The 11,497-nt window shown below is 39.6% G+C and overlaps 1 protein-coding gene across 1 annotated transcript in view; it reads right to left on the minus strand.

Annotated features, from left to right (window-relative positions):
• Window positions 1–8,717: 8,717 nt before the first annotated feature.
• The window catches only part of LOC129851305 (transcription factor AP-4-like), a 9,023-nt gene continuing 6,243 nt past the window's right edge, over window positions 8,718–11,497 (minus strand). The window contains exon 7 of the mRNA XM_055917752.1: window positions 8,718–11,497. This exon is cut by the window's right edge and continues 572 nt beyond it. The gene's annotated coding sequence lies outside the window, so the exon portion shown is untranslated.

The raw sequence follows: 11,497 nt of genomic DNA on the forward strand, positions 1-11,497 counted from the left end.
TGCCAGGGGCCTCCCCCTTCTACCAGCAGTTATATATACCCCTCTGGAGAAAGGTCAAAGGGCGTGCCAAGGAAGGAGGGGCCTGGTAATGTCACAAGCAGCAACTACACCCACGTCAGCCATTCCGTGTCTAAGTAGAGGGGGCTGGGTGGCTGGCTGACTAATGGGTAACATAATGTCACACAGCAGCAACTGCATCCACGTCTGTCATTTTGTGTCAAAGCAGTTGCCCTGGTTCTAAAAGGGCAGAGAACAGACGGGGAAAAGTGTCAGGAAGTTTCACTGTTCGTATTGGGAAACCCTCTTTTCACGCCACCTCGATACTGAAATGACTTTTTCGTAGCAGGTTAGGAGAACTTACACTGATGGTTAGGATAATTAATGTAGCAGGTTAGGAGAACTTACACTGATGGTTAGGATAATTAATGTAGCAGGTTAGGAGAACTTACACTGTAGGTTTGGATAATTAATGTAGCAGGTTAGGAGAACTTACACTGATGGTTAGGATAATTCATGTAGCAGGTTAGGAGAACTTACACTGATGGTTAGGATAATTAATGTAGCAGGTTAGGAGAACTTACACTGATGGTTAAGATAATTAATGTAGCAGGTTAGGAAACTTAGGTCAAGGTTAGGAAAAGGGTTCGGGAAAGGTGGCGTGAAAAGAGTGTATCCCGTTCGTATTGGTCACTAGTCACCATAGGGACGGTTTCCCGGTCCCTAATTAAGAGCCTACTGCTGGACTAAAAAGCTAACTCAACAGAGAATCTGAAAGTAATTTTAGCTCCAGGAGTAGGGTTAATCTAGGTTCAGGAATTAGGGTTAAATAAATCAGGATGAGACAGAGGCAGATACAGATTCTAAAACAAAGATACCAACTTCTCCATATAAAAAAACGAGTTATAGTATAGAAAAACGTTTCCATTTGAGATTTGATCAGCTGTTCTTACAGAGGCAATACTGCTGAGTCTGTGCACTTCTATTTTGATTCGAAAGTACAACAGACTGAACATAATGAAATTATATAAATAATGTATTTTGGGAAAGAAAAGGGGGGTACCTAGTCAGTTGTACAACTGAAATGGGACATAACTTTTATGGGTTTATGGTTTAAACTAGCTGCCACCACCTCCTTAATCTAGTGGAGTTGTAACCCTAAACCTTTACAAGATTAAATAAGACTAACACCGGGGTGCTGGGATGAAGAATAGGACTAAATCAAATCAAAGCAAACATGAAATGCACTTTGAGTGAAGTTAGGGTTGATCCTATTCTTTGGCTTTGATTCTTGGTTGGGATGGAGATGTGAATCCAACATATAAATTATTAATTTGTAGATAAACTGGAATTTGTTGACAACCAAACACAATTCAATATCACTTTTGCAATACAGTAAAAAGGCTATTAACTTGTCGACAAGTTAACAGATGATATGTTGGATTCACGTCTCCAAAAAAAAAAAAAAACATTTTATTTAGATGATAGGATTAAGCCAGTGGTTCAGATGAAACTATCCAAGCATTAGATATCCTTTAAATAGCTGAGCTGGCAAGATAGGAAAATCGACCTTTGTGCCCTTGAGCAAGGCAGTTAACCCTGAACAACAACTGCTCCCCGGGCGCAGATGACGTTGATTTTTTCCCACCAATGGTTAAGGTTAGGATTGGGGGAGCCGACACTGATCCTAGGGGAAACTTCACCAAGCGCTCAAACGCTAGGGGATTCTAGAACTTTAGAGCCACTTAAACAGCACCACCTGGTGGACAAAAGTGGAAAATATCAATTTATAATAGGTGACGCATTACTTTATTGAATTTACACGTACTTTAAAGGTCCAATGCAGCCGTTTTTATATCAATATCAAATCATTTCTGGGTAACAATTAAGTACCTTACTGTCATTGTTTTTAATTAAAATGTTAAAAAATAAACAAAAATAGCTTTGCAAAGAGCAATTTCTCAAGCAAGAATTTATTTATTATATATATATATTTTTAAATGTATTTATTGAATATTCTAAACATACAATATACTTGCAGTGAAGCCGCTCAACAACTACATCATACCAGTCATCCAACATATTCCCATTCAGAGCGACACACAGATGCATCCAGGGTCAATGCACTGGTCAAGGGCATGTTGACAAATCTACCACCAGGCCAAAAAAAACTCAAAAATCCCCCCACAGTTCCCCAATAGCTGTCCCTCAACCATTCGAGACCCCTCCAACAGTCCCCCCCAAGAAGAAAAAATATATATAAAAAAATACAATTAATTCCATTCCCCAACTGTATATGTTTGTGTGCATGTCTGGCACTATTACATGCACAGTGGGGCAAAAAAGTATTTAGTCAGCCACCAATTGTGCAAGTTCTCCCACTTAAAAAGATGAGAGAGGCCTGTAATTTTCATCATAGGTACACTTCAACTATGACAGACAAAATTTGAAAAAAAATCCAGAAAATCACATTGTAGGATTTTTTATGAATTTATTTGCAAATTATGGTGGAAAATAAGTACACTGCTCAAAAAAATAAAGGGAACACTTAAACAACACAATGTAACTCCAAGTCAATCACACTTCTGTGAAATCAAACTGTCCACTTAGGAAGCAACACTGATTGACAATAAATTTCACATGCTGTTGTGCAAATGGAATAGTCAAAATGTGGAAATTATAGGCAATTAGCAAGACACCCCCAATAAAGGAGTGATTCAGCAGGTGGTGACCACAGACCACTTCTCAGTTCGTATGCTTCCTGGCTGATGTTTTGGTCACTTTTGAATGCTGGCGGTGCTCTCACTCTAGTGGTAGCACGAGACGGAGTCTACAACCCACACAAGTAGCTCAGGTAGTGCAGCTCATCCAGGATGGCACATCAATGCGAGCTGTGGCAAAAAGGTTTGCTGTGTCTGTCAGCGTAGTGTCCAGAGCATGGAGGCGCTACCAGGAGACAGGCCAGTACATCAGGAGACGTGGAGGAGGCCATAGGAGGGCAACAACCCAGCAACAGGACCGCTACCTCCGCCTTTGAGCAGGAGGAGCAATGCCAGAGCCCTGCAAAATGACCTCCAGCAGGCCACAAATGTCCACAAAATTGAAATTGTAGCCATCTCTGCAATGCTTGTTTGAAAAAGAGAGATACTTTGAAAAAAGTATTTCAATTTCAATTAATCAAAAATGAGACATGGCAATCTGCACAAAGGCAAAAAGGAAATTTTTAAACAATGGATGAGCTTTTCTTAGTAATCTACTTGAGAACCATTTAGAGTTCAAATAAAACTTTTGAATGAGTGAAGCTTTTAGAGAGGTTTAGTGCTTTTATATTTAATAATCTCAACCCACCCAATTCATATACATTATATAGATTGGCACACTTTACTTTGTCTGATTTAGCGTCCCAGATAAAGCAAAATATTTTTTGCTCAAATGATTTGAAAAACGAATTATCAGAAGTAGGCAGCGCCATAAGTGAGTGAATAAACTGAGACATGACTAAGGAGTTAATCAGGGCAATTTTCCCATAAATAGACAGGTTTTTACCTCTCCATGGTTGTAGTATCTTATCTATTTTTACAAGTTTTCTATTGAAATTCATTGTGGAGAGCTTATTTATATATTTTGTGATATGAATACCGAGTATGTGTACTTCACCATCAGCCCATTTTATAGGTATAGGCAGGGTATTGTAAAAGTTGTATTTTTCAAAGATCCAATATGTAATATTGTACACTTAATTAGGTTTTAGTCCAAAGAGTACAGAAAAGTTATCTAGAACTTTAATGAGACATTGCAGGGATCTAGCTTGCAGACTTAACATAAAACTTGAGTCATCGGAATACATGGACACCTTTTTTAAGCCTTGGATTTCTAATCCTCTAATGTTGTTATTGGATCTGATTTTAATAGCATGCATTTCGATGGCCATAACGAATAGATATGGTGACAGCGGACACCCTTGTTTAACTCCTCTTGACAATTCAAAACTCTCTGAGGACTAGCCGTTATTTACTATTTTACACCTAGGGTTGCTATACATTATGTTTGCCTATTTTATAAGAAAACTACCGAAATTGAAAAAATCCAGGCATTTATAAATAAAATCCACTCTTACTTTATCAAATGCCTTTTCAAAATCCTCTATAAATACCATTCCTGTCTTATATGTTTCATGATGTTCTATTATTTCTAGTACTTGTCGTATATTATCTCCAATGTATCGTTCATGTAAAAAACCTGTCTGATCAGGATGAACAATACCTGCTAAAACCCATTTAATTCTGAGTGCTATGCATTTCACTAGTATTTTTGCAACACAACATTGAAGTGTAAGGGGGCTCCAGTGTTTTAGATAGACTGAGTCTTTATATTTGCCATCTGGGTCTTGTTTTAATAATAGAGAAATCAGACCTTCCTGCTGAGTACCTGACAGACTACCATTTCTATAGGAGTAGTTAAAACAATCTAACAATGAAGCTTTTAGTATATCAAAAAATACTTGATATATCTCTACCGGTATGCCATCAAGCCCGGGGGGTTTTCCAGACTGAAAGGATTTAATAGCCTCAAAAAGTTCTTCCTCTGAATTTGGCCTTCGCACTGATCTTTCTGTAAATTTGTTAATTTTCCATTTTTTATATTATTTGGAAAGAATTCCTTAGCATAATCTTCATTCAGTGGGAGAGGATGAGACGGAAAAGAGAACATCTGCCTAAAATAATTAGCTTCCTCTTTTAAAATATAATTCGGAGAATCATAGATGACTCCGTCTTCAGTAACGAGTTTCTGCAAATTATTTTTGTTAGCGTTCCTGTATTGGAGATTCAGGAAGAATTTTGTGCATTTTTCTCCATATTCCATCCAGTTTGCTTTATTTTTGTAATAGATTACATTAGATCGTTCTTGAATAAGTTCCTCAGGTTCTTTTTGTTTTTCCTCTAACTTATTTTGTATCTCTGTAGTATCGTTTTTATTGCTATCTACCTGTCTAGTTAGTTAATGGATTTCCCTTGTTAGTCAAGCAAGAATGTTGCAAGGACTGTCTGGGAGGGGACTTTTCAAAACATCTTACACTTAAAGGGCATTATCATGATTTTCACAGTATTATTCCAACCTCAGTGTGGAAATATAGAGTACCAGTCAAAAGTTTGGACACACATACTCATTCAAGGGATTTTCTTTATTTTTACTATTTTCTACATTGTAGAATAATAGTGAAGACATCAAAACTATGAAATAACACATGGAATCATGTAGCAACCAAAAGTGTTAAATCCAAATATATTTTATATTTGAGATTCTTCAAAGTAGCCACCCTTTGCCTTGACGACAGCTTTGCTGTCATGGAATTCTCTCAACCAGCTTCACGAGGTAGTCACCTGGAATGCATTTGTTAAAAGTTGATTTGTGGAATTGATTTCCTTCTTAATGCGTTTGAGCCAATCAGTTGTGTGTGACAAGGTAGGTGTTGTATACAGAAGATAGCCCTATTTGGTAAAAGACCAAGTCCATATTATGGCAAGAACAGCTAAAATAATCTAAGAGAAACAACAGTCCATCATTACTTTAAGACATGAATGTCAGTCAATCCGGAAAATGTCAAGAACTTTGAAAGTTTCTTCAAGTGCAGTCTCAAAAACCATCAAGCGCTATGACGAAACTGGCTCTCATGAGGACCACCACAGGAAAGGAGTTCCCAGAGTTACCTTTGCTGCAGAGGATAAGTTCATTACAGTTACCAGCCTCAGAAATTGCAGCCCAAATAAATGGTTCAGGGTTCAAGTAACAAACACATCTCAACATCAACTGTTCAGAGGAGACTGCGTGAATCAGGCCTTCATGGTCAAACTGCTACACAGAAACCACTACTAAAGGACAACAATAAGAAGAGACTTGCTTGGGCCAAGAAACACAAGCAACCGCCATCGATAAAAGACAATACTGTGCAGCCGTATTCATCGACCTGGCCAAGTCTTTCGACTCTGTCAATCACCACATTCTTATCGACAGACTCATCAGCCTCGTTTTCTCAAATGACTGCCTCGCCTGGTTCACCAACTACATCTCTGATAGAGTTCAGTGTGTCAAATCGGAGGGCCTGTTGTCTGGACCTCTGGCAGTCTCTATGGGGGTGCCACAGGGTTCAATTCTCGGGCCGACTCTCTTCTCTGTATACATCAATGATGTCGCTCTTGCTGCTGGTGATTCTTTGATCCACCTCTACACAGACGACACCATTCTGTATACATCTGGCCCTTCTTTGGACACTGTGTTAACTAACCTCCAAACAAGCTTCAATGCCATTACAACAATGCCATTACAACTCTCCTTCCGTGGAATGCAAGAAAAACTAAATGCATGCTCTTCAACCGATCGCTGCCCGCACATGCCCGCCTGTCTAGCATCACTACTCTGGACGGTTCTGACTAAGAATATATGGACAACTACAAATACCTGGTATTTGCAGCCATCCACTTCATTATGTCTGAAACACAGGCTTCCAGCAAGGGCAATTTTGGGGCTTCACCATGTTTCATCGAAATGTACAGCTGTGTTATCCGCATAGCAGTGAAAGTTAACATTATGTTTTCGAATGACATCCCCAAGAGGTAAAATATATAGTGAAAACAATAGTGGTCCTAAAACAGAACCTTGAAGAACACAAATGTACAGTTGATTTGTCAGATGACAAACCATCCACAGAGACAAACTGATATCTTTCCGACAGATAAGATCTAAACCAGGCCAGAACTTGTCTGTGTAGACCAATTTGGGTTTCCAATCTCTCCAAAAGAATGTGGTGATCGATGGTATCAAAAGCAGCACGAAGGTCTAGGAGCATGAGGACAGATGCAGAGCCTTGGTCTGACGCCATTAAAAGGTCAATTACCACCTTCACAAGTGCAGTCTCAGTGCTATGATGGGGTCTAAAACCAGACTGAAGCATTTCATATACATTATTTGTCTTTAGGAAGGCAGTGAGTTGCAGTGCAACAGAATTTTCAAAACAATTTTAGAGGAACGGATTCGATATAGGCCGATTGTTTTTTATATTGTCTGGGTTACGGTTTGGCTTTTTCAAGAGAGGCTTTATTACTGCCACTTTTAGTGAGTTTGGTACACATCCGGTGGATAGAGAGCCATTTATTATGTTCAACACAGGAGGACCAAGCACAGGAAGCAGCTCTTTCAGTAGTTTAGTTGGAATAGGGTCCAGTATGCAGCTTGAAGGTTTAGAGGCCATGATTATTTTCATCATTGTGTCAAGAGTTATAGTACTACAACACTTGAGTGTCTCCCTTGATCCTAGGTCCTGGTAGAGTTGTGCAGACTCAGGACAACTGAGCTTTGGAGGAATACGCAGATTTAAAGAGGAGTCCGTAATTTGCTTTCTAATGATCTAATGATCACCAATGACTGGAACGAATTGCAAAAATCACTGAAGCTGGAGACTCATTTCTCCCTCACTAACTTTAAGCATCAGCTGTCAGAGCAGCTTACAGATCATTGCACCTGTACATAGCCCACCTGTAAATAGCCCATCCAACTACCTCATCCCCATATTATAATTTGTTTTTGCTCCTTTACACCCCAGTATCTCTACTTGCACATTCATCTTCTGCACATCTATCACTCCAGTGTTAAATTGCTAAATTGTAATTACTTCGACACTAGGGCCCATTTATTGCTTTAACTCCCTTATCCTACCTCATTTACACACACTGTATATACACTTTTCTATTTTGTTGACTGTACGGTTGTTTATTCCATGTGTAACTCTGTGTTGTTGTTTGTGTCGCACTGCTTTGCTTTATCTTGGCCAGGTCGCAGTTGAAAATGAGAACTTGTTCTCAACTAGCCTACCTGGTTAAATAAAACTGAAATGGACATTAGACCGGTAGAAATCTGTCCTTTGGTCTAATGAGTCCAAATTTGAGATTTTTGGTTCCAACCGCCCTGTCTTTGTGAGACGCAGCGTAGGTGAACGGATGATCTCCGCATATGTGGTTCCCACCGTGAAGCATGGTGGTGTGATGGTGCTTTGCTGGGGACACGATCTGATTTATTTAGATTCAAGGCACATTTAACCAGCATGGCTACCACAGCATTATGCATCGATACACAGTCCCACTAAGCACAAACCAGATGGGATGATCATTTGTTTTTCAACGGGACAATGACCCAACACACCTCCAGGCAGTGTAAGGGTTATTTTACCAAGGGGAGTGATGCATCAGATGACCTAGCCTCCACAATCACCCGACCTCACCCCAATTGAAATGGTTTGGGATGAGTTGGACTGCAGTAAAGGAAAAGAAGCCAACAAGTGCTCCGCATATGTGGGAACTCCTTCAAGACTGTTGGAAAAGCATTCCAGGTGAAGCTGGTTGAGAGAATGCCAAGGGTGAAAAGCTGTCAAAGGCAAACAGTGGCTACTTTGAAGAATCTAAAATATATTTAGATTTGTTTTACATTTTTTGGGTTACTACAAGATTCCATTGTTTTCCACAATGTAGAAAATAGTAAAAAATAAGGAAAAACCCTTGAATGAGTAGGTGTCCCAACTTTTGACTGGTAATGTATATAAAGTAAGGAATATCACGTTTTAATATCACTGGGCTCTTTAAATACTTAAACAAAAGTGTAAAAGGTTCAGGGTGGCAGCTTAACAAATTCATCGTCATTCAAAAAGGTCAAATAAAAATGTAAGCCATGTATGTATTAAAAAACAAAGTACAAATTTTATTGTATTTTTTCTTTACAAAGGCCTGTTTTTCCCAACAAGTTCATTTTTCTTAAACAAAATATAACAGCTTCTCATCGACTCGGACTGACAAAAAAAAGAAATAAAAAAATATACAAATGTCTGTAATTAAAAAAATAGGACAAAAGGAGGGGTGCAGAGAGAGCGAGGCAGAGAGAGCGAGAAATGAACATATTTGAAGAAAAGGAGAGAAACACAGCTGTTCGGTTTTAAGTCACAGCAAAAAGAGCTTGATCAACATAGTAAAAATCTTCGGCGCCATCGTCGTCCTTGATTCAGGCAGTACAGACCGGGAAGTGCTTCATATCGATAATCTCTCATTATTGATTATTAAGAGATTCTCTAACAACCAACAATCTCTCAGGACACCAGTGCTGAAATATGACGCACACATCTTTAGCATAAAAACCGTTAAACTGAACAGAAGAAACAACCAAAAAGATAAATATATCTGATAAAGGACAATGAAGATACTGGCGGTGTCCCAAATGGAACCCTATTCCCTACCCTGTGCACTCTTTATACCAGGGCCCTGGTAAACAGTAGTTCACTATATAGGGTGCCATTTGGGACACAACGCAGTCTCGCAGCAGTCAGTAAGTATAGCTACTATTCTAACCAGATTTGAAGTTCACACAAAATTATAATTTCCCCCTACAACAGACAATAGGTTGTTTCTGCTCTCTTGCCAACTCCTAATGGAATTGTCATGCGTTTTGGCTTGACAATGACAACAGAGTTAGGCAAGAGCACAAACAGATCTGGGACAAGGCTAAATAAACATAATATTGTAACCAGTTATGAAGTTGAATCACAAAATGAATGAGCTTCGTCACCCCAAATGTCCCACTGGAGCCAAGTTCTCACACAGGAAGAGCTTCATGTAGACAGTGGCTACGTCGACAATGGAACCCTATATGCTAAATAGTGCACTAGTTTTGGCCAGTGCCTCAGTGCGCTATGTAGGGAATAGGGTGCCGTTTCGTACGCAGACAATGACTGAGGATATCCCAGAATAAAATCTAATTTAAGACAAAAAACAAAACACAGCATCAATTGGCAATAGAGCATGGAGGGATGAAACAAGAAAAAACTCAAATAAAGTCAAAATAAATGGAATGTTTATACAGCATCATTTCAGATTCAGCATTCCTAGAAACTCCTGTTCTTCCCTGATCACGAGATCTGTACAGGAAAACTCATGGCCCTAGTTGTAGCCTTAAACATGGTTCAGGAAAAACTCCTGACCCTTAGCATCATATCATAGGAAGTGAGTGAGAAACTCCAGGCTTCCAGAGAAATAACAGGGATTCCAGTCCCGTACCCAAAACAAACTGACAACATGGAGGGGTACGAGGGGCAAGGGACCGGGGCATATTTCTAGTTCAGTGCTTGTGTAGGAGTCGAGCGCTACCCGCCGGGTTAGGATATGCCCCGAGGGGGTTTCAAAATCGAATGGTAAAAGTTGGGGGTCTCAGAGGGCATACGATCCCTGTTAGCACCATCAGAGAAAAAGACTACATTCTTAAATGCATGTAGTTACATGTGTGTTAGGACTGTAGACACCAGTTGACATAGACGGGTTGGCTGAGCATTTCAGGAAAATGATGCACACGATGAGGCCGTGTGGTGTTGATTCTGAATGGTCAGATAGCTTGCAACAATGCCTAGAAGCTGCCTTGTGGGGAATCGTAGCTGGCTCTTTTCAGCTCGTTACTGATACCATGTCTTGTTTTGAGGTGTTTTGACTATGGCTCAAATTCACTTGCTAGCTAACCAACAATTGTAACAATGTATTTGAGAGAAGTGTATTTATGTTTTCAATAAACATTTAGAGACAAAATATAATTTAGCCAATCCTGTCTGTTTTGCCCCTTAGCTGCGAGCGCATTGGTTTTGTTGCTAGACAATCAACCCATCTATACCGTACGCATGTTATGTTCTCTTGTTGGGAGGTGCATAGATTCATATTGGGTGAAGGGGTCATTAAAAACAACAACAACACTTTGCCTAATATTCAACACTACCCCACCTATAAAACTAATTTACTGTAGCTTGGAATTGCATAAATACCTAAAAACGTTTAGTGCATAGTCACTGAAATAAACAAAAATTAAAGAGACCTAATTGGAAACTATCCTCTTCTTAGTAAACCCGACACTTAGGAAAACTTTTTTTTATAGAAAATATGGAAAACAACTTTGAAACGTTAAGAGAATGGTCCACTGCTTGCTTCTATGTAACCCTAACAGAGCTAGTGACACAGCTTATTCTGGAACTTTCATTCATACATGTGATTGTTGGGATCCAGCTAAGTACCAGCTGTGTTGTATTCTGCCAGAGCCAACCTATCGCTGTCTATTGTCTTAAAGACTTTCCAGACAGGAAGTGATCGGGCGGAGCAAGGTTGCCAAAACAGAGCAGATACCCATTTCCTCCGCCTCGGCTGAGCAGCCTTCACGTGTACGAGCAACGCCGATCGCGCCTCCTGAAAAGAATTCCACTGCAGCTTTGTCTGGAAAGCCCTTTATGATAGACTGCCATATTGAGCCAACTTCTTCATCTGTGATTTAAAAGCACACGATCTGAACAGAGCTTATCATACCTACTGGCTGACTCCATAGTCATTATAATGCCAAAGACAGGTTCAAAAAAAGAAACATTTATATCAAAAAGTAGTCAGGCGTCTGGAGGGAATCTTTGTGACCGTCTTCTACAGTGGGTGGGTATCTC

This window comes from Salvelinus fontinalis, chromosome 3 (genome assembly GCF_029448725.1).
Source record: "Salvelinus fontinalis isolate EN_2023a chromosome 3, ASM2944872v1, whole genome shotgun sequence".
In the NCBI taxonomy this organism is placed as follows: domain Eukaryota; kingdom Metazoa; phylum Chordata; class Actinopteri; order Salmoniformes; family Salmonidae; genus Salvelinus; species Salvelinus fontinalis.